Below are 22,576 nucleotides of genomic sequence, written 5' to 3'. Positions count from 1 at the left end.
CCTGTGTAGACAGTCTGAGCAGAAACGCACTTAAAAATTCCTCCGTTTCTTTATTTTTCAGCCAGAGCCATCTCTGGACTACTGACTCTAGAGAAGCCAAGATTACCGTTTTGTTTGAGAGGACAAATACGGTTTGTGAGGCCTGGTGGGCTAGGGAAGGCCGTGGGAGGTGAGAAGCACTTGGGCATGTTTGCTCTGCATAGAGAACTTCTGTAATAGGACTCTGGGCAGAAGCAGGAATAATAACCAGGCCGGTGGGTGGTACCAAGGTGGGTTGATGCAGTTAGCCACACTCCTCGCTGTGGTGTACAAACACTGGGCCAAGGTCATGATGGAGAGAGGAGATAGCGTGAATGGCTCACACAAGTCGCCTCTCCATGGGGCTAATAGAAGGGCCATGGTCACTGTCATAGCCGTTGATTAAAGGAACAGCAGAATTTCCTCACTGATGGGCTTTTTTTTTTTTTTTTTAACTGCAGCTAGTTCTTTGCTCTCCATTATTCCCACCCTCCTCCTCAACCTAGCCAGATAGAAAGAAGCCAGCTTCATGCCTGTTACAGTCAGGCACAGCTCACATTACCTGAGCAAAAATAAAGCATGCACACTGCCTTCAAGGCCTTTAGTAGGGAAGCTGCATATAACGGTACGTACGCTATTAATGGCCTAATCTAACTGGGAACCTGTGTGCCAGCAGCTCCCAGATCTCTATCTCTGGGCCAAACCTCTCTCCTTAGCCCCAGCCCCGTGTGTCAATTCTCTACTCACATCTCTTGGATAGCTCAAACTCAACATATTTAACCCAAACTCACCATCTACCTCTTAGCAGGGCTCCCACCCCCGCTTCCACACCCAGCCCACCTCCATCAAACCAGCCAACCACTAGTCTCAAAACCTGAGCCCCAACCCTTTCTCAGACAATCCATCACCTGGTCCTATTCGTTCCACCTTGAAAATCTATCCAGGCCCTTCTCACTTCCCTCCATCTCCACTGCCATCGTCAGAGCCCACCAGGCTCTCCCCCAGACAACTACACTACCCTCCTTTCAGGACTCTGCCTCATTCCACCTGCAGCCTCTGGTTCAACCTCCACATGGGTGGTCGAGTTGGGTGACCATGTGCAGGATGGGTGGAAGAGGGAAAAGAAGTGGAGGTCAAATCAGGAGGCTCTTGCAGTATTTCCACGATGGGGCCAGGACTGGGGTGTGGTAACGAGAACCAGCAGAGTGGGTGGACACTGCGTTCTTGTGGAGGTGACTCTACGGGCTTTCCAGGGAGGAGTGACACAGGAAGAGAGAGGAAAGGCCAGGGACTGAGGTAGGGGCTTGGTATCTGGGGGTATCGTGGTGCTATTAAGAGAATTAAGAAAATCAGGAGGAAGAGTGGCTTTGCAGGTTCGGGTCAACCCTGCTGACCCTGAGATGGTGAAGAACAGTTTCACACAGTGCCTCTTGCCCCATGCATGTGTCTCATGTGAGGGGATAATGGTCACTTGGATGATGAGCTACTTGGGGCCAGGACCCCATCTCCTATGACTTGCAATCCCTGACCTCTGAATGTCACTTCTTCTTCTCAAAATGAGAAAATAAGAGGCCTTTCCCTGCCTCTTCTACCCAGCTTCATACATTGTATCATTGCAGCCCAGGCCACCTAGACCCACTTGTCCTACAAACTGGCATTCCTTGTCTGTGAGCTACCCATATTTGCTGGTTGTTTTGTTTAAATGTCTTCTAAGCCCACTACATGAGGTCTTCCCAAGCAGGCAGGACCCCTGACTCTGCCCCTTCTGGCTGCTTAAGATCCATGGTACACCCAGATGGATAGACGTCCCCATATCCAAATTATACAGAGCCTTCTTCAACACCCACATCAAACACGGCATTGTACATGACTAAATCCCTGCTTCCCGGGTAATGATAATGCCAAACCTCTGAGAAGCTCCCTGCCATTCACGCGGTGTCCTCACAGGCCTGCTCTCATAGCCACAAGAGCTATTTCTTCTGGAAAGTCATTTCTCATTCTCCAAAGTCCTGTAGCCCTTTCTCCAGAGACTTTTTACAGCATTTATCACACCTACTTTGACTGAGAGTTAAATAACTCTCAGTAATAACCACCAGATGATAAGCTCCTTGAGGGTGGCCTCAGAGTGATTCATCACCGCGATCCCCACGGCCTGGCCCAGCCCTGGAACTCAGAACTCCACACATTCATGTGATCAATGAAGAATAAAGGAAAGTACCGTCCACACAGACAGCTCTCCGTGTGGGTTTTAAAACCTGACTGATGCTTAGAGGCTTGGAAACAATGCTGCCAGGTAGAGACAAAATGATACTACAATGCAACTATAGTTCAGAGGAGTACATCGCGGGGCGATTGTGCAAGGTTCCTGTGTCACCCCTACTGATAGCACCGACGGCTCGGTGTACGCACAGGGAAGGCAACAAAGCCCTTGGGGCCAGAGTCTTCTCCCCGTAGCCCGATCCACGGAGAGAAGGGCACCATGTGACTTCCTATGCATTGGGGTAGGATCAACTCCAAGACAAACACCAACGAGGTCCTGGAAAGAAGAAACACAGAGGAAGGCAGAGAGTAGACTGTTTGCAGCCGGAGGGCCAGGGAGCCACACCAGGCCTTCCGGAGCTGCTGTTTCCACCGTCTAGGAGTTCACGGTCAGGCCAGAGGGCGCCTGCTGCAGCATGGACACAGCCGAAGCCAGAGTAACAGATCTAACTGGCCCTTCTCACCGTGGGTTCCTGGGCCTTGAAGTGCTTGCAAAGGCCTGTCACCACAGCTGCTGAGCTTAACAGTAGTGACACACAGGCCCCACTCCATTGCCCCTTCTCTTCACCCTAGAAGAGACAATCCCTTCTATTCCTAGTAACTTCAAGGAAGCCAGTTTGGGGCATCAGGGTTGGAGTGGGGTAGGGTGGGAGGGGCAGATGAGGAGTTTTAGAAAAACTGCTTCCCCCGTGCTTCTATCCACGTCAGCAGAAGCCAGCCCTGCGTTGGATGTAGGAGATCAGGAAGGAGGGGTCTTCTTCCCTGAAGCAGTTTCTTCTACAACTAACAAAGGGTCAGGGCCCTGCCTGGTTTCAGAGGCTGGGATCCGGATGCCGCTGGGACAGGCCCCAGGTGAGAGGCTACGACCCCCGAGGGTCTTTGACCTCACAGCCAACCACCCCGGCACCGCCTTCAGCTCTGAGCAAAGCACAGGCCCAAAACCTGGCTGAGGAGGGAGCGAGAATCTCTCCTTCACAACCCCGCGAAGCTGCCGGGGAAACACCAAAGGCCCAGACTCATTTAGGAAGAGGAGAATGAGAGAGAGCAGTGAGAAAGAAAGGCAAAAAGCCAGAAGGAAGGAATGCAACACTTGGGGACACAACATATGAGTGTGGTCATTTCCGCAGGCAGGAGGAGGGGGCCACGGTGGGTGAGGAATACAAGTGTGGATAAGCCTGGACCCCAGGACCTGAGACCTTGCAGCAAAGCCCTAGGGCCCCAAATAAGAAAAGCAAATGGGTAGTGATTTCAGAAGAGCATAGATCTAAGCACTTAGACTCCCAACCTCAGGCATTTGGAGGACAGAGGCGAGCCTTCCCTTTTCCAACCACTGCCACCTCTCAGCCAGTGCTGAGGGCTGGCCTCCCCAAGGGTGCTGGGCACCTTCCAAGGTGCACATATGGGTGGCCCAGAGGGGTGGGGGGCCCCGGGGAGACTGTGACGAACAGACCCTTTGGAAACATCAACCACGAGCACAGGAACCAGTTTGGGCCTCACAAGGAGGGGCAAGATCCACACGTGGTGAGGGGCTGGGGGGTGAGTCTTAGGATCGGACCGACTGTTCCTTTAGTAAAAGAATCCCGTAAAGACAGAGCATTTCTTCAGTTTTGCCCCAGAGGAGCTCAAGCAAAGGGCACTGCAGGAAAAGGAACAAATAATGATGCTGCTGTGCTGTTGACCACGGTGTCTCTCCACCCCCGGGTGACCCCCGGGCCCTCGCACACGGTGGCGGCGGGGAGGGGGAGGGATGCCGAGAGGGAAGTTTTGGCTTCAGGAGCCGTGCTCACCCATCATCACTGCCAGCCAGCCGGCTGTTCCCCATTGTTGCTGCCCGGCCGCCCACAGACCCTCCATATGGCTGCAAGTGGCTTTTGGGCATTGTGAAAATGTCGCATCTACCTGCCTGGCTGGGAAGGAAGCCCCACAGCAGGTAGGAGTGCAGAGGCACGCTCTGTCCCCAGCCCCAGGCAGGGACATGGCCAAGAAGTGCCCAGCTCTTTAATATTTTTGGAATCCCTCCATCTCCTTCCTTCCACATTATCACTGCCTTAGCTCACGTCACCCACATTTCTCCACTGAAATAATACAAAAACATCCTGTCATTTCTGCCTCTGGTCTTGTTGCCCCCCAATCCATTGTCCGGTGGTAAAATGCCCCAGTGAACATCTCTGGACAGTCCCTCCTGCCCTCAGTCTAAAGTGCAAGTTCTTTAGCATTTAATGCCCTTTAACATTAACCCCTACTTTCTGCTGGAGCTTTGATGCTTACCAGGTGCTCTCTTTCCCACTACATTTCCGCTATGTGAACTCATTTCATTCTCTTCAAATGCTCTCTCTTCTTTGGATGGCCTCCATGCCCTCCCATCTCTCTTTTTTTTTTTTTCACCCAGCTGAGTCTAGCTGGCCTTCAGGTCACAGTAAACATCCATTGTTCCTTCGGCCCTAAGACTGGTTTAGGTAATCTCTACCCATGTCTTCCCTTAGAGCTCTAATCATAGGACTTCTCACCTGCATTTCAGTGATCCCCCTTCTACTGTCATCTCTTTGCAACTTTATTTATTGTTTTATTTATTCTCAGCCTCTAGCTGCTCAACCTTTTGATTGAGCAATCAAATGAATAAAATATCCTTGTCAGTCACAGGCAGTAAATCGGCAGTCTCTCCGGGAAGACTCAGGAAGGGCTGATAGCACCACAGGACGATGGCAAGCCTCCGGAAGCACAATTAGGCAAAAGCACTTGTCTTTCCTTGAATAGCTCAGCGATATTCCCACCACCCACTCTAAGCACAGACGGTGGCTGCAGTATATATTTCATTACAGCAGCAAATAGCAAAAATTGTCATTGATATGCAGGCTGAGAGTAAAGAAAGGTCTATTTGGTTACCTGGAAATACCTAGGTATTTGTGTCTTGGCACACAGTAGGCATTCAATAGTAGTATAGAAAAAATGGAATGCCATAACCAAGAGATTAAGGCCCTGTTTACCTCCTGTTTAGAGTAACATACACAAGTCAACCCTTGAGGTTTTTCCCTCCCTTAGTTCTGAACTAAGTTACAGAGTAAATCTCAAATTTACCCCAAGTATCTGCCTCGCTCAGGAAGGGAGAGATGGGGGTTACTTTCCTGTCTCCAGGTGGTAAATCACAGAGGCACGGAAAAGGAGAACTGCTCCTTGGGGGCAGACATTGAAGTGGGCCCAGCATCAACGCTTGTCTCTCCTCATCTCCACCCCTAAGAGGGAGACAGCCAGCCAAGATGCCCAGCCTGAGGACCTTGAGCTGCAGTCAGCATGGTAAGGCCTGTAGCCCTTCAGTAGATCTCTTGTTCTGTGATCGCTTTACGTACCTGGAAACATGCACCTATAAGCGCAATTCACGGCCTCTAAGGAACCTGGGAATGTAGCAGGCAGCGGCAAAGCCATGTCAAGTACTTTTCTCACTAATATGCATGATTAAGGTCATTAAGTTATGAATGTGAGAACATTCAACTGGAGGTCATTTAAATAATGAGATAACTGCTTTGCAAAAAGCCTGATTAAAGGGGGAAAGTAGCAGCTGAGTAAGTCCTGCAAAGTGGTGACCTCGCAGAAGCCTCCACGCTGTACAAGACAGCATCCTTCTCAGGCTCTGTCCCCGCTGGTCCCATGACCCTCTCTCCTCAGGCCTCCCCTCTCCCCATCCCCACCATGCAAGGGCTCCATCTTTACTGGACTCAAAGCTGGGGAGGGAGGGTTGATAAACTCAGTGGAAAATATGGAGAAATTTCTCTTTGGGGCACTGTTATTTATCTCAAAGGCCAATGGTATGAATAAGTGAATAACGCCTGCCATTTCACAACAAGAGGAGAAGGCTCTGGGGGCAGGGTGCATGGGGGCAGGCCACCTTCTCTCAGTTCATGGGCCTCTGTACCTTTTTTTTTTTTTTTTTTTTTGCGGTACACGGGCCTCTCACTGCTGTGGCCTCTCCCGTTGAGGAGCACAGGCTCCAGACGCACAGGCTCAGTGGCCATGGCTCACGGGCCCAGCCACTCCGCGGCATGTGGGATCTTCCCAGACCGGGGCACGAACCCGTGTCCCCTGCATCGGCAGGCGGACTCTCAACCACTGCGCCACCAGGGAAGCCCTGTACCCTTTTTGAAAGTGACCTGGGGTCAGACAACTTTTTGCTCACTAGGCAATACCCACATCTCTACCTGGGTTGGGGACACAGAGGAGGAGGAAGAGGAATAATAACAGTGATTAATAACTCCAGCCCTATTTATTTGGTACTGACTCTGTGTCAAGCCCCCTCTCAGGGATTTCACAGACATTACATCTACACCTCACCACCACCCTGCCAAGTAGACATTATCATCTCCATTTTGCAGATGAGGAAACTGAAGCTCAGAAGATAACCCTTGGCTTTGGGAACTTCCCAGAGCCACACGGAGAGTGAGCAGCTAAGGCAACGCAAGGAGAAGAGAAGAACATCTCTATTGCCTATTTTCATCAGAGGGTCTCCGTCACTTTGCCCTCCCTCACGATTCCCCACACCTTCAGCCCCTTAGAGAGGCAGAAGCAGGGGCAAAGAGTCAGCACAGAGGGAACAAAGAGCCACACCCTGAAAGATGCCTGTACCGCCAGGATCTGGCACAGGGTAGGTCTGAGCACCTGCAGCTGGAGTCTGTGAATCCCAGCTCCTCCACTTCCCAGCTGATTTGAGGCAAATGACTTACCACCTTTCTGTGCCTCTATTTTCATATCTGTAAAATGGGAATGATGGTAACAGTCCCATCTCATAGCATTGTGAGGTTTAAATGAGTCATTAGGAGTTAAGAAACACTGGTCTATAGTAAGTGTTCAGTAAAGCTGAACAGCTCTTAATATCATCGTCAGCAATGTCATTATCCTGACTGTTCCAAACATAGAAAAGCAAGACATCCCGGTACGGAGCTTCCAGACACAGAGCACTAGAGGCTTGTGGTCAATTGTCCTCCCTTATATTGACCATGGTGCAAGTAGCCAACACAGACCCCTCCCCAAAGCAGAGCACTGGTCCTCCTCTACAGTCAATCGGTCTTCAGTTCCTGACATGTGGCCCTGAGGCCAGTGAACTCAGACTACTGCTAATAATAAACAGTTCACACTGAGAGTTTCGAGCAAGAGAGCTCTTTGTGAGGCTCACGACTTTCATCTCAGTGAAAAAAGAACAAGGTGGAACTGGCCCAGCCACTCCTTGGTCTCAGTGGGGTTCCCAAAGGGGCAGCTGTGGGGTGCCCAGGGGACACCTCGGAACATTTCGATGTAAGCTCTGGTTCTTCCACTCAGTAGCTGTGTCATGGGAGAAAGTCGGTAAGCCACTCCGAGCCTCACTTTCTCAACTGTGTTACTACGAGGATTAAGTGGCATAATGTATACAATACACTCTGTCTACTGCAAAGCAGTGTATCAGTGTGGGGAACTAGAATTCCTATTTTCATTCTTCCCGAATCAAACCCACTAACTCCAGTGTAAGCATCTACTTCCCTCAAATCAAGCCTCACCTCCACACTCCTCTCAACCTCTCTCTGTCTCAGCTGGTTTCAGGGTCCCGGGGTGCAGCTGGCTAAAGGGGCAATGCGGGCGAGAGAGGCACAGTCAGGTCTGAGCTCCCGGAGACAGGAATCCCTCCCAGGTGCTATTTCCAGCTGGGCCGGCTGTGGAAAGGTCAGCATGTGACCTCATGCTAGTCCCCTCCCTGCCCCAGGCCTCCTGCTCAGCTTCTAAGCCTGGGGATTAGAAACGGCCAAGTCTCCAGGGCCAAGCCGACTGTGAGAAGCGGGTCTGTGATTGAATACGGGGCGGGGAGAGCAGCTGCCAGCTTTGGCTGCCAGAGCATCGTGGCAGACCTGGTGCCAGGGGACCCGATGACAAGATGCTGCTGGGTCAGACAGCCCTGTTCAACACCACGTGCCCCCTCCCAGACTCAGGTAACGCTCCGGAGCCTCCCCTGGAGAGCAATGCTGATTGCCGTTCCACCCAGTGACCATCTCGGTTCCAGCTTGCAGCAGTATCCCAGAAAAATTAAGATAGTTTCAGAGCCATTTCCCATGTCTCCTTTTACCAATGGGAAAAAGAGACATTCAGTGGGTGAAATTCACAAAGCAGTGTTTCTAAGTATCCTATCCATAATAAAGTTGTGAATTTATGAGCTGCGTCTTGCTATCAATTCAGCACTTTTGGCACATTCACTCTGATTCTCTGAGAGATTTAGGAAGCTTCCCTGTAAGTTTCAGAAGTAGTCGGAGGCGGGAGTGTCACCAGAGTATGTACTGCTATTACACAATAGAACGTGAAGGAATAATTAAGTGGCTCAGAACACCCTCAAACTGATGACATGTCGATCAAATTCATGGATGACTTGAGGCAAAGGAGGTAATAACCATAATAACTATAATCTACAAGTAACGGGTAGATTAAAGATCACCATCCTTAAACATGGGAAAAGCGCAAGCAGCAAAAGAAAAAATCAGAAAACCTGGACTTCATGAAATTAAAAACTTTGTGCAAAGGACACCGTCAAGAAGATGGAAGGGCAATCCACAGAATGAAAGAATACATTTGTGAATCATATATCTGACAATCAAATAATCAAAAATAAATCTAAAATTGTAATTTGGTCAAAGCTGCATCCAAGCACACGGGGGCATAAAGGCTGGAATTTACATGCGAGGCTCCAGGAGCCACTCAGATGCGAGTGGTGTGGGGAACTAACGGTGCTTTCCAGGGTTGAGACCTCCAAGTAGTCAGGGAACAAAGGCCCTCCTATAGCGTCAAGAAGTTGTACCCCAGTGGGGAAGGGTTCACCCTACTGGTAGTCATGGAGTTGGGTCCAAAAAGCCAATTGTAAAAGCAAAGAATGGTAGAAATGTGGTTTCTCCATACACAGATGCTTGCCAAGCACAAGATTGTCTAGGAACTTGGGATAAGGTGAGATTCTGTGAGAAAGCAGGAGAGAGAGAGAGAGAGAGAGGACAGCATATACGGTGTCTTCTATCCCAAACTAAGAGCATCCAAGTCAGGGTTTAAGAAAAGAAACCGGAATTAAAGGAAAAAAATTTTTAAAGCAAGACAAATGAAAGTGTTCTATCACTGGCAACATAAATGTGATCCTGTTCTGTCTTGGTGCCAGAGTTTAGCACAGGTGGGAGGAGGGCATTTCACCCGCACCGGAGCAAAACCCAGAGCTCCTGCGTGTCACTGCTGGTGACATGGAATGAGTAACATCTGCGCTTTGGCAGAGAAAAAGATCCACAGCTCAGCAGGGTGGAGGTCGTAACTGGGGAACCATGTCGTAAGTGACAGGAGGGAGCAAGGAAGGAAAATGGATACCACGTACCAGGTGGAAGCAGAAGGCGTCTACAGTCACTCCTGAGTGATCATAAGACATCATTCATACCTCTTAAACCATGAGCTAGGTTCTAATGACCTTGCTGAAAAGGGATAGAAAAAGAAATTGTTGTTTTGTTCCTACTAGAGCGATGCTGTCCCATGACTATATCCCCAGATTTGTGCAGCCAAGGAAAATGGGGAGACATACTTGGATAAATATCAGGTCATGGACTTGGCCCCAAAAAGCCAACTAGAAAAGCAGAAGATGGTAGAAACATAGTTCACAGTAGAACCTATGGAATAACTTAGGATTTCTAGCTGGTGCCAGTGAATTTTAATTAACAGTATCATGTAGTAGTCAAAAATACAGATTTGAAATAAGAGCAGGCTAAAGAGATGTTGAGATGCGGTGAGGCGTGATGCAAAGTGCTCAAACCTTGGAGGATTGGGGGTTTTGGAGACTTAAGTCCTTTTCTTGCTCTGCCACTAACTCGTTGAGTCACCTCCTCTCTCTGGGCCTCACCTTTTCAGCTGCATGATGACGCTGTTAGAACAGATGGTCTCTAAGACCCCTTCTAGTTCTGATGCTCTTTCAATCTATAAATGTGGTTTCACATGAGGAAAGCAATGGTCCCGCTCAGTTCTGCTCTAGTCAAACTATAGGCAGACAACCGAGTTTGTGTCCTCATACGAGAGACACAAAAAATCATTATTATCTAGATGGAGAAAGTTCTCACAACCACAGAGAAGAAGTTGGTTTTATCTGTCTTGAAGAAGTGAAGCCTCAAAGCAGACATAATAGTTCTCCAATGTTTGAAGCACTGTTGTGTAAAACAAAAGCTAGATTTCTCCCACAAAGTCCCAGGAGCAAAGAGCCAAGTACAAGGGGTGAAATCCACAGGGAGGGAATTTTAGCTTTATATAAGAGGGAAATTCTCACCCTTGAGCTTATCTGGAAGTGGAATGGCCCCATCCTGGGGGCATTCAAACTTCCGGCAAGAGATTCAAGAATCTAACCGGTAGATGACCTCAACTGATGACACCTGAGGTCCTTCTCAATTCCAAAATTCTGTAAGTACCCACGAGATAACTGGAGATCTGGTTAATTATCACAGAAAAAGGATGGCTGATTATCCATATGTCTTCACCATTTCTAAGTGGTTGGCACACAGTAGGGGGTTAATAAATATTTGTGAAAGGGAGGGAGGGAGGGACGGAGAGAAGCAAAGACCAAAGGCCCAGATCACACATTCCACCGTGTGCTCAGAAATCCGCCTCCCGTCTATGTGTTAAGATGCTGGGTTCCAGCCAAGGCCTCCAGTGTCTGCCTGTGAGCTCAGCTCAGTGTAATTAAACACCTGAGTTTCCTAGGAGGGATGGAATTAAAAAGACTGCCAGAGGAGAACCTGTGGCTTCTGCTTCTTCCCTGCCTTTCCGCTTGCTTTGTGGCAGGGTCAGGCCTGACAGGTAATCCCGTGGCCCGAGAGCTCCCCCTGCTTTGTGCTGTCTCTGCAGAGCTGCAGTCAGCCTGCTGTTCTCCGTTAAGCTGTGCATTTGTGCCTTGCTTTGCAGGGACCCTTTAGAGTTTCTGCTGTTTCTCCAATGGGTGCATTCTCTTTCCTTCATCCCTAACCCGGGGAGCTCGGAGAAGGGGGCCTGGCCCTCAGTTCTGCAGTTATGTTTAGGAAGAGGGACCCCCTCCCCTGTTCTAGCTTTGCCACCCCCATTCCAGCCCAGCCCAGCCCTTCTTCCCATCCCTAAGGAGGAACAAAGGGTCACCCTGCTGCACAGGCGTTAGTGCTACAAGCAGGGCACTGCAGTTCTACAGAACTCACTGGCAGTTTTTCACAGATTTGATTTTCTTTCTCAGCCTCCTGCTCTGATTTTGCTCTTCCTACCAAGACCTCTCTCCTTGCCAAGCTTTCTTGCGGTGACAGTGGGTTTTTATCACCATGTAGCTATGATTCAGAGCCAGACCTCTAGCTGACAAGAACTAAAATTATTCTCTCTCACACACGCACAGAGGACCACAATGGGGAAAAGTGAAAGTGGAAACATTTTTCAAGTTTGCAAAGTCACTATCAGGTGAGGATTTATGGAGTGAGCCCTGACAGCTCCTCGTTTTGCAGCATCCTCACCAGAAGATTTCTGTCTTGATGTCTAGTTCCACCAACAAACCATTGTCAAGCTCTTCCATATGCAAAGCATTGTGCTACCCTAATTCCATTACCGCCTTTGAACACAACACCTCCTCCTCCTCTAAAACCCCAGCCAATGTCCTTGGCTGAACTGTTAAGCAAAACATGCAGACTAAAGGTGCTGGGAGAATGGCATCACCATCAACCAACCTGCCATCTATGGCTCCAGGCTGAGCACCAGACGGAAACATTCTGAAAGGGAAGACCCTTTACTTTCATTTACGCCAGCGCATCATCCCCATTTTACAAATGAAGAAACGGGCTGAGGAATTAAGTACCTTGCTCACTTTACTATTAAGTTGTGGAACCAAGGATTCGTACCCATGCTTATCTCTTTTGGTCCCATGGACTGTCTCTGTCATAATGATTTCAGAAATTAAAATTATGTTCCTGACCTAATGTCTTTTGCACGTGCAGCTTGACAGGTTTTGATGGCAGTGAAGATTAGCTTTCAGAAACCATCCTCCTTATCTAGTCTCCTCTCTGGTAGCATCAATTCAAAAGGGAGCTGTCCAGGAAAAGGGGGCGGTCTTTGATGGAGACAAGCTGACCAATACCGTGGCTGCGGCACCTTTAGTCTGAGTGATAGAATGCAGAAATCACTGGTGGTATCCTCCAAGTAAAAAGATAAAATCTGCAAGCCAGTGATGTTTTTTCTAAATGACAGACTAAAAGATTGAGATCTGGTGTTCAAATACTTCAGCAGCTTAGCCTTACTGCTACTTGTTGCAATCCCTGTCTCTTGGCATGTGATGGACTGTCGGAGGTGGTGACCAAGCACCAGCCTCCTGCAGGAAGGAATCTAAGAGGCTGACAAGCCAGGAGGCACACAGCGGGCGCTTAGCCCCGCTCAGATCAGCACGCCTCTCTTTCCACTGTCCTACTTGGCAGGAAGTGCTGCTTTCCCTGCAGCCTTCTGCTCCACGGCCATGGTCATGGGTGGCAGTGCAGACTGGCGGACAGACAATGAGCTTGGGATTAGAAATCTAGGTTTCAATTCTGACTCTACCAGTCATAATAAGGTTGACCCAGGGGAAGATAATTGAACTCTTCGAGCCTCGGTTCCCTCACCTGTAATACTGGAATAATAACACCTGTGACACAGCAGTGTCAGGAGACCTAATGAAGAATATGTATAACGCGTCCTACACGTAGCATATGCTCACTAAGATCATTATTAGTGCTACGCTTGCCTCTCCACCTGTACGTCACACAAATCCTACCCATTATTCACTGGCTGAGTAAAATCTCCTTAATGCCACTCTTACCACCACTTTATAGAAATGATCACAGTCTCCCAGAAGTCTGAAAGCACAAACTGGCTCCACTTATGCCACGAACATTCACTGCTTCCCAGCTTCACATGGTCTCTCCTGTTCGCATTAGTATTTCCCGAACTAGATCGCAAGCAAATCGAGGAAGGGATGATGTCTTATTTTAACTCCTTTACCGCATTCATTCAATATTTACTGAGCCCACTGTGGACCAGGTAATGGCCCACACAGCCCCCAACCCCAGGCAGCTGAAGTCTGACTGGGGAGACATCTGCAAAAAAGATGCAATGAGAAAAATCTTGGGAAGGGCCGGGCCCAGAGCTCTTCCCAAATAAACGGGGTCTATACTCCCTGTCCCCGCTCCTTGACCCCTGACTGTGTGAGGGGCCCCTGCACATGTTTCCATAACAACCTGTCCTTTCCTTAGTAGAGACTCATCTCACGTCACAGCCATTTCTTATTTACTGATCTGGTCCCCCGCAGCAGACCATAAGCACCATGAGGGCAGGGCTTACATCTCTCTCATTCAATGCTCCATCCTCAGTACTCATGACGCCTGGCACACGGAAGACACTCAAGAAATGTTTGTTAACCAAATAAAGAGGTTCTCAGACTCGATTGACTGAGGTTCTGGGGAATTGGCAGGTAAATCTAATGTATGTCTTCTTAGGGACCATACTTATTCATGTATATTTTAGAAAACATTTCCCTGGTGGGCTTTCCTCCCCTCACCAATTTTACTGTTCTTTTTTTTTTCCCGGTACGCGGGCCTCTCACTGTTGTGGCCTCTCCCGTTGCGGAGCACAGGCTCCAGATGCGCAGGCTCAGCGGCCATGGCTCACGGGCCCAGCCGCTCCGCGGCATGTGGGATTTTCCCGGACCGGGGCACGAACCTGTGTCCCCTGCATCGGCAGGCAGACTTTCAACCACTGCGCCACCAGGGAAGCCCTCCCCTCACCAATTTTAAAGAAGGAAAGGAACATGATTTTCTCTGTATGATTTTGCCCCAGCTGTCTGTAGCTGTCAGCCTAGCATTTGAGAACCACAATAAAGGCTGGATAAAAAGCAGCTGAAGAGGTGTGAAACTTGATTAGTCAAGTTCCTTGCTGAAAATAGAGGTAAACCACTCTTCATCCACCTTCACCTCTTCTCATCAAGCTCTGAGGACATCCCACAAAGGAGCCAGGTGCCACAGTCTACTGGCATAACTTGTGATCCATGGCTACCAGCACCAACTGCTACCATGGTGATCTGGAAGTGCAGGGAAAGCACTGAGCTGGGAGTGATGACACGGGCTTGAGCCCAGCTTTACTTCTAACTAGCTGTGTGACCTTTGGCAAGCTACTCCACAATTTCCTTATCCCAAAAAAACAGAATACTACCTGTCCCATGGAGTATTGAGAAATTCAAAGGAGACAATAGACATAGAAACAAAAGACTTGTCTACAGCAACATCTCCACAGGATAGCTCCCACTTGGATGAAAATTACATTTGAAAAGAGAAAGAGGATTTTGCAAATGACATGGGAATCCAAAAGGTCAGAGACAATACCCCTCATCCAGTTGGCTTCCCACTGTCAGAATTTCCTAACATCTAAGACTATTGTTGTAAACGCTTCTGCCCAGTGCAGTAACCCAGCTACGAACAAGTAATCCAGTATCTTCCCATAACACACAGTCAGATATTTTTGTCACCATAATTGTCATTTACAATAACAGACAAAGCTTCCAGGGAAAGCACGCCCTCTCTGCAATCCTTCCACAGCCCCCTTCTCTAACTCTTTTCCCTGCCCCCAACAACACACACACTGAAGAGAACACTTTCCCCTACCCAACATTCCAACATAAATCAGCAAGGGAAGCAACAAAGTGAAACTCAGATAAAACTGGGTTCAAAACCCGGTTCAGCCACCTCTTACACTGTGACCTCAGATAAGTTACTTTGTGTTTCTGAACCTCAGTTTTCTTACCTGCAAAACAGGAATAATAAAGCCCATATATGAGGTTGTTGAGTAGAGTTCCCAGCATGGCATCGGCATATCTTGGTGCTCAGCGCATGACTGTTTCTAGTCCCTTCTCTCCTCCAGGGAGAGGCACTACCACTCCATGTGGTACCATTTCCCACCCAGTGAAAATCCTGCCAGTCAGGATTGGAAAGTGATGCTTCCCGACCACACAAATGACTTTCTCCTCCTTTAAGAGCTTCCCCTAACTGGCTCTGCAGTCAGGCCAATTTTTTTTTTTTTTTTTTTTAGAGAAGCTTTGTATCTAGGGAACCTCACATCCAGATATACACATTTTAATGGCCTGTACATTAAACACTGCAAGGCACCTGATATTTTATGCAAGTTCAAATCTGTGTAAAGTAGAGCATACCCAAAGGACTAACAAATGACTGAGAAGCATCATACTTTGATGAGTCCTAGAAATGTAGTACAAGAGAGGGAATGGGGGTGTGGGGTGCGGCCAGGGAGAGAACTACCATTGTTTGAACACCCCATGTGTGAAGCACTGTGCTAGGCACATGGCATCATTTCATTTTTTCAGCCTGCAAATATGATCAGGGAGGGGTTGGCATCTCCATTTTCAGCGGAGGAAACGGCCAAGGTTCAAAGCATTAATCAAGAGTAGAGTTCTAGGCAACTAGAGATGATCATACTAAGTGAAGTGAGTCAGAAAGAGAAAGACAAATCTCATATGCTATCACTTACGTGTGGAATCTCAAATATGACACAAATGAACCTATCTACAAAACAGAGACAAATTCAGACACAGAGAACAGACTTGTGGTTGCTAAGGGGGGAGAGGGGGAAGGAGGGGGATGGACTGGGAGTTTAGGGTTGGTAGACGCAAGCTATCACATATAGAGTGGATAAACAACAAGGTCCTAATGTTTAGCCCAGGGAACTATACTGAATATCCTGTGATAAACCATAATGGAAGAGAAAATAGAAAAAGAATGTATATATGTGTATAACTGAGTCACTTTGCTATACAGCAGAGACTGTTACATTGTAAATCAACCATACTTCAATTTAAAAAAAAAATTTTTTTTTTTTTTTTTTTTTACAAAGTGGAGTTCTAAAGAACTGGCCAGTTCTAAAGCCTGTGCTCTTCCCCACATTCCAACAGTATGTGTCCAGGCACAAAGGAGAAGTGGAAGGGCAGGGAGACCCACAGGTCCTGCCCTCTGGGAGCCTAGAGTTTCACAGGAGCCAGTCAGAAATACACGTGAGGGCTTCCCTGGTGGCGCAGTGGTTGAGAGTCCGCCTGCCGATACAGGGGACATGGGTTCGTGCCCCGGTCCGGGAGGATCCCACATGCCGTGGAGCGGCTGGGCCCGTGAGCCACGGCCGCTGAGCCTGCGCGTACGGAGCCTGTACTCCGCAATGGGAGAGGCCACAACAGTGAGAGGCCCAGAGCAGTGTGACTCCAAGTGCAAGTAAGTAAACCCAAAGCAGGATCTTTCAGCCCTAAAAGTATGGAGACAATGAAGGGCTGAGAACCGGGAGGGAGTAACCAGAGACGGTCTTCTGGAGGAGAGGCGGCAGGACTACAGAGGACAGAAAGTAGCCTGAGGTTGTGTTAAAGATGGGGAGACCCACCTGAAATGCAGAATGGCAGCCAGAACTTTTTAAAAAATCAGGTTCTAAAGAAAAATAAGCTGGTTTGCTGGCTAGGAAAAAAACTCTAAGAATAAATGAGAAATGAATAGTTATTTCTGCCATAGTGTTCTGGACACCGCCCCATATCCCAAAATAAACATAAGCCCAAAATGAAATTAAACAGCATCCCCATGCTCCTGAGAAGGGAGCAGCAATCATTTTTTTTTCTAAGAACAGGAAGGAAAAAAATTAACGGAGATGAGCAAGAAATAATCGCTATTAACAATAAAATCACGACACCTGAATGTAGATTTTCAACTTTTCAAAGAGCTATCCTACGTCATTATCTCATTTAGTTCTCACTTCAACTAGGTGAGATGGTCAGGAGAGCTTCTTACCCCTAATCCACAGGAAATGAAAGGGTACAACCTAAAGCAGAGAGCAGATCTAAGACTTGAACACAAATCTCTCAACTAACAATTCAGGGATGAAGCTCCAACAGGGCCTGCCTGTCATGGAGAGCTAATGTTTGCTGGTATCAACTGAGAGGAGATGAGGAGAGGGAGAAAAGCTGAGGTAGACACACACTGCTGGTCATCCCTCACTAACTGTTCTCCTTGTATATATTACTGTATTCCTACCTGGATACATGACCACCCAGAAGAAGACTACATTTCCCAGCCTCCTTTGCAGCTAGGTGTGCCGCCAGGTTACCAAGCACCAGCCAATGCGATATGAACAAAGGCAATATGTACAACTTCCTAGTCTTGTTCTCAAAAGGAAAGAGTTCAGCCAGTCTTCCCCTTCCGCTTCTTTCTGTTTTCTGGAAAAAGAATATATGGCCAAAGCTGGAACGGCCATATGGGATCCCAATATGGAAGGCATGTATTTAAGACAGCAGAGAAACCTGGTCTCTGAGGACTGCAGAGCAGCCAGACCAGCCCCAAGCTTTTAGGAAACATAAACCCTGCTGATGTTACTATTACTGTGTCTCTGTCCAGTAACAGAACCTGTACCCTAACTAATAAAGATGTTTTGCCAGTGTCACTGAATATCACTTCTAAAACTCCAGAACCTTCTCAATTGTTTGGATTCAACAAGACCATACGTATTTATTGAGTCTGTTATGTGTTTGAAGTCTCCTAAGAGTATCTTTACAGCCTCCAGGGAGATGTGCCCAGTCATTTTGGAAAAAACAGTATACTGGCACAGAATGCGAAAAGGCATATTCAGCAAAGGTGAATGAAAAGAAATAAGAATGGTTAAACAAAATCCTGAAGGAGGCAGGGAAAAGCTTGCAAATAATAATCTAAGCTGAAAGGGGGCCACAAAGCATACTGCATGGGGGTCAGGTGGTAGGGTCAAAGGTGCGGGGTGCAGGTCACTAGTGTCCCTTCCCTCCAAGAAAGGAGCTGATATAAGGAAACCCTAGGGCTGAGCCCAGTTACTCTCTTAGAGCTCCCAGCCCCCCACCCGGGGGAGGGAGTAGGGGAACTTGACTGAAGCACAGATCAGGATGAGATCCGGCCCAGCACAAGAATTAGAAGGGGCTGCTGTGGACTAAATAGATACTCACAAGGGTCCCTTCAGCACTGACATTCTGCTCTGGATTTAAGGAGCTGAGATGGGGGAGGAAAAAAAAAATATTCAAAGAGACAGGTGTTGTGCAGTGCTGGGGGGTGGAGAGTGTCTGCCATTATCAGAGAGAAAGGAAACAAATGTGGCTTAATTATAATGACAGGATGACAGCAATGACATTATGAGGAGAGAACAGGAAAAGCACAAAGACCATATTAAGAAAATGGGAACTGTCACTTCACCATCAAATTCTCCCTGGAGAGTATCCCCCAGACAGGGTCATGTCCCTAACCTGAGAAGGATACCCCCAGATAAAGGGACTCTCCCCCACCCCCAGCAATCCCTCCCTCTTGGAAGAGGTCCCTCAAAGGCCCCGGCAAGGCTCAGGCCACAGGGCAGGTTTCACCTCCAGGCCTCAGTCACTGGCTGGTGGGCAGCAGGGCCACCATCTCTGTCATACTCACAGCCCCGACCACCACTAGACCACTGACTCCTGGCAGGGACACCCACAGGTCCAGTCTCTGACCCTCAGAGTCCATCAAGGGAAGCACTCAGTATTTGCCTGCTGAGTGGGGGCATCCTCTCCCAGGTGACACACTGAGGGCCAGAGTGGCCCTGTGTTTCTCTCAGCATCACCAACACACAGGCGGACCAGATGTGCAAAAGAGGGAATCTACCCATCACACCTCAGGGTGAGCCCTTGCTGGAGATCACCAAAGACCCACGCGAGGACGGCAGCAGGGGCAGGGCTGGCTTGCCCCCGACCCAGGTCAAGACCCCAGAGTGGAAGTCAGACATACAACCAGGCATTTGGAGACACCATAGATCATCTACACCCAGAGATGATCACAAATGTTCATTTTAGCCAAGTCTTCACCTCTTCCTATTGCAGTTTTCTTTTTTTAAATCAGAAATGAGAAAGGTGGGCAAGCTTGAAAATATTTAGTTTTCCAGCTTCCTGGCATCCTCTGGGGAATTAGCCAAGTTATAAGAAGATATTCAGTAACAGAGCACGGAGAGGAGAAGCAACAGAGGCTTCTGGATAATCTATAATATGGTTAATACAGGGCAACAGAATAGTCAAGAAATACTATTACTAATGCATGGAAAATTCGATGCAAAGAGGAGAAAATCACAATGTTACCAGTACTTCAAAGTCCATTGGCTTTGTGTCTCTCTACTCTCCTTGAGGAATGCTGGCCTGACTGATGGAGGGATGGGGAGGGAGAGGCACTGACCACTTGGCGTAAATGCAGGCTGCGGTCAGTGCTCTCTGTTGCCCGAGATCCTACTTCTGGGGTTATCCAACCCCGGGAACCATGCAGTAAGGATGCAAGCGTGCACATGTGCATACAGGCAAAGTAAGATAAAAGAGAACCCCATAAGTCTAATAAAACATCAGCAGCTGTCCTGAACAAAGGTTCGGAATGTGAGTTTACAAGGATAATTACCACCACATTACACAGAATGCAATAACTCTGTTGTTAGCACCAGAATTTGTCCGATGTCACGCGAAAAGGGGAAGAGCTGTAACTGTAAGTGACAGGTGGCTGAAAAAACGGTTGGTTTCTGAAGCACCTGGTCCCCTGAGTCTGTACCGTAATCTTGTTCTTAAAACAACAATAGGCAAGAGTACAAACACTTTCCACTGCAGAAACTGCCAGTTTGTTCAAATTTATGGAAAGAATTTTCAAAGTGTGAGTGTGCCAGTGTTCTCAGCCCACGCCACCACAGGTGGGCACCGTGGGGAGAGCAGGGCTTGTGATTCAGGGAGTTCTGAACACAAATCCTGTCTGCCCTGCTTACCAGCCCCGTATTCTGGGGAAAGCAGTTAACTTCTCTGAGCTTCCATTTCCTTGTAAGATGGACTTAATAATCTCTAAAGGCGTAGAGTTGCTGCGAACAGTAGCTGTACGTAAAGTACTTATCATGGCACCTGGCAAATAGCAAGGGATCAGGGGATGGGGTGACGATTAAGCTGACTTGCCTACCTAAATGTCATACTTCGCTGCATAATGCAGAGGTGACCGCCTGCGTATTACACTTTTTTAAAAAAAGAAATGGAAACATCACAAAGCTCTGAGAAGGTGGGGAGAGAAAAGAGGTGATGATTATTGTTTGCATTTTCCTTAGAGACCACAGCCAGGAAATTACGCTCTCCAGAGGAGAATGGTTTTGGAAAAACAGCTTATCCTCATATGCCACCAGAGCTGTTTTCTTTTTCTTTTCTTCCAGGTAGAAAGCTGCAGGGAAGTCTCCTCATATTTGAAAGCCTTTGGGGAGCTCATGAAATGGAGCCCATTTCCTAACCGACCACCCCTAGCAAATTTTCTGTAGCGCATATAACGCAGTATTTCGACTGACAGGGCGTCTCATCTTGCCCTCTAAGAGACAGAAATTGTGCACGGTGCATCTGGTTGTTTACTGCTGCCCCAAGGCTCACAAGATGCTGCGAGCACAGCCTAGAAAACTGGAGACGTTAAGGCTGAAATAGTTCTAGAAAGCAAAGGTCTTAAATCCTTTTACATGACATGAGAAAGCACCTCAGGTTCTAATTAAGCTAAAGCAATTAGCCACCCACAGATACTTAACGCTGCTTCCCATGGTCAGGCAATCATCTCTATTAAAACCTATTTTAAAGAAAGGAGCAGACCCAAAAGCTCCACCAGCACACACTTCCCACAAATCAATTATGTCTTAGACACACTGAGTAAACACTCAGAGGCAAGCTCCGGGCCTGGAAGAGGGGGCTTTTAGGAAAAGATGGCATCAGACCTGACGAGGTAATTGCACAAAAGGAGGCGGCAAGCAGAAAATGGGACACTTGGTGGTAACAAAATCCACTTGCAGAGGGGGACACTGGGTCGCAGATGGGTTGGAAAAAGCAAGACCAACTGAAGCCTCAGTTTCCCTGGCCTTAGAATTCCCTGGTTGGCGTAACAAGGCATCAACACCACCCTGAAGGAGCACATCAAGCAGAAGGGTTTCTGCCTGCGTGTGACCAGACTACCGTCCAAACTGATGCTGCACAGGACTGTCCTCTCCCACGTCACAATGTGGCATGGAAGCACCAACAGGGTGCATCCGGCAGGTTCACAGTGAGTCAGTCCACTCAAGTTCATGTGCTTTCCCCAGTCCAGTTAGGTCTAGTCAGTACTCCCTAAGTCTCCCTTTAGTGAGGGGAGTTCATTGTTGCTTCCAGCCCAAGGCTGTTTCCAGACTTGGCAACAGCAACAGCGACACAATGGTCAATGTTAAGTGTTTGAAAATTAAGTACAGCCATCCCTCTGTCCACAGGGAATTGTTTCCAGGACGAATAGGTTTGCAGATACCAAAACCCACGGATATTTAAGTCCCTTATATAAAATGGCATAGTATTTGCATATAACCTATACACATCGCCCCATATACTTTAAATGATCTCTAGATTACTTTTAATACCTAATGCAATGTAAATGCTATGTAAATAGTTGTAAATACAATGTAAATGCTATGCAAACAGTTGCCGGCATGCCACAAATTCAAGTTTTGGGAACTTTCTGGAATTTTCTTTTTAATATTTTCAATCCCTGGTTGGTTCCATCTGGGGATGCAGAATCCATGCATACAGAGGACCAACTGTACCTTCCTCAAGAACTAGGGTTGTTTCTGGTTTTCAGTCAAGTTAATCCAAAAACCCATTACTTCTCAACTGAACAAGAGACTTTTTTCTTTCCCGTAGATTTTTTTTTTCTTTTGGATTTAGAAAATTTCTCAATCATCAAGCAGACACCAAAAATGCTGATCTAGATAAGCACTGTCCAACAGAAATAAGGTTTAAAATTTTCCTAGGAGCCACATTAAAAAAAGCAAAAAGATATATGAAACTTTTGTTAGAATATTTTATTTAACCTACTCTAACAAAAATATTACTGTATAATCAATACAAGATTATTAGTGAGATATTTCAGATTTTGTTTTCATACTTTCTTCTTCTAGTACCATATTGGACGGTGCAGATCTAGAGCTATCTTTAAATTGACATGGAAAGGCTTCCACAATTCACTGCTCTATGAACAAGGAGTTTACCAAGATGTATAGCATGATCTCATTTTAACTATAAAAATCTGTTTCTGTGTGTTCAGATATGGATAGACAATAATCTGTAACACCAAAAGGTGATAGCAGTTATCTCTAAGAAGTAGAATTATGTATGGTTGGTCATTATTTTCTACGTTGTGCTCTTTTGTATTTTCTAAATTTCTTTGCAGTAAACATGTACTGCTTAAATTATCAGGAAAACTATAAAGCCAGCCTT

The 22,576-nt window shown here is 47.5% G+C and overlaps 1 protein-coding gene across 2 annotated transcripts in view; it reads right to left on the bottom strand.

Annotated features, from left to right (window-relative positions):
• Nucleotides 1-22,576, bottom strand: part of KCNH1 (potassium voltage-gated channel subfamily H member 1) — a 415,341-nt gene that overhangs the window by 209,533 nt on the left and 183,232 nt on the right. The gene's annotated exons all lie outside the window — the stretch shown is intronic.

This window comes from Phocoena sinus, chromosome 1, assembly GCF_008692025.1.
Source record: "Phocoena sinus isolate mPhoSin1 chromosome 1, mPhoSin1.pri, whole genome shotgun sequence".
NCBI classification, from domain to species: Eukaryota; Metazoa; Chordata; class Mammalia; order Artiodactyla; family Phocoenidae; genus Phocoena; species Phocoena sinus.
The sequence above is the reverse complement of the archived record's forward strand: the minus strand, read 5'-3'. Positions and strand labels throughout refer to the sequence as shown.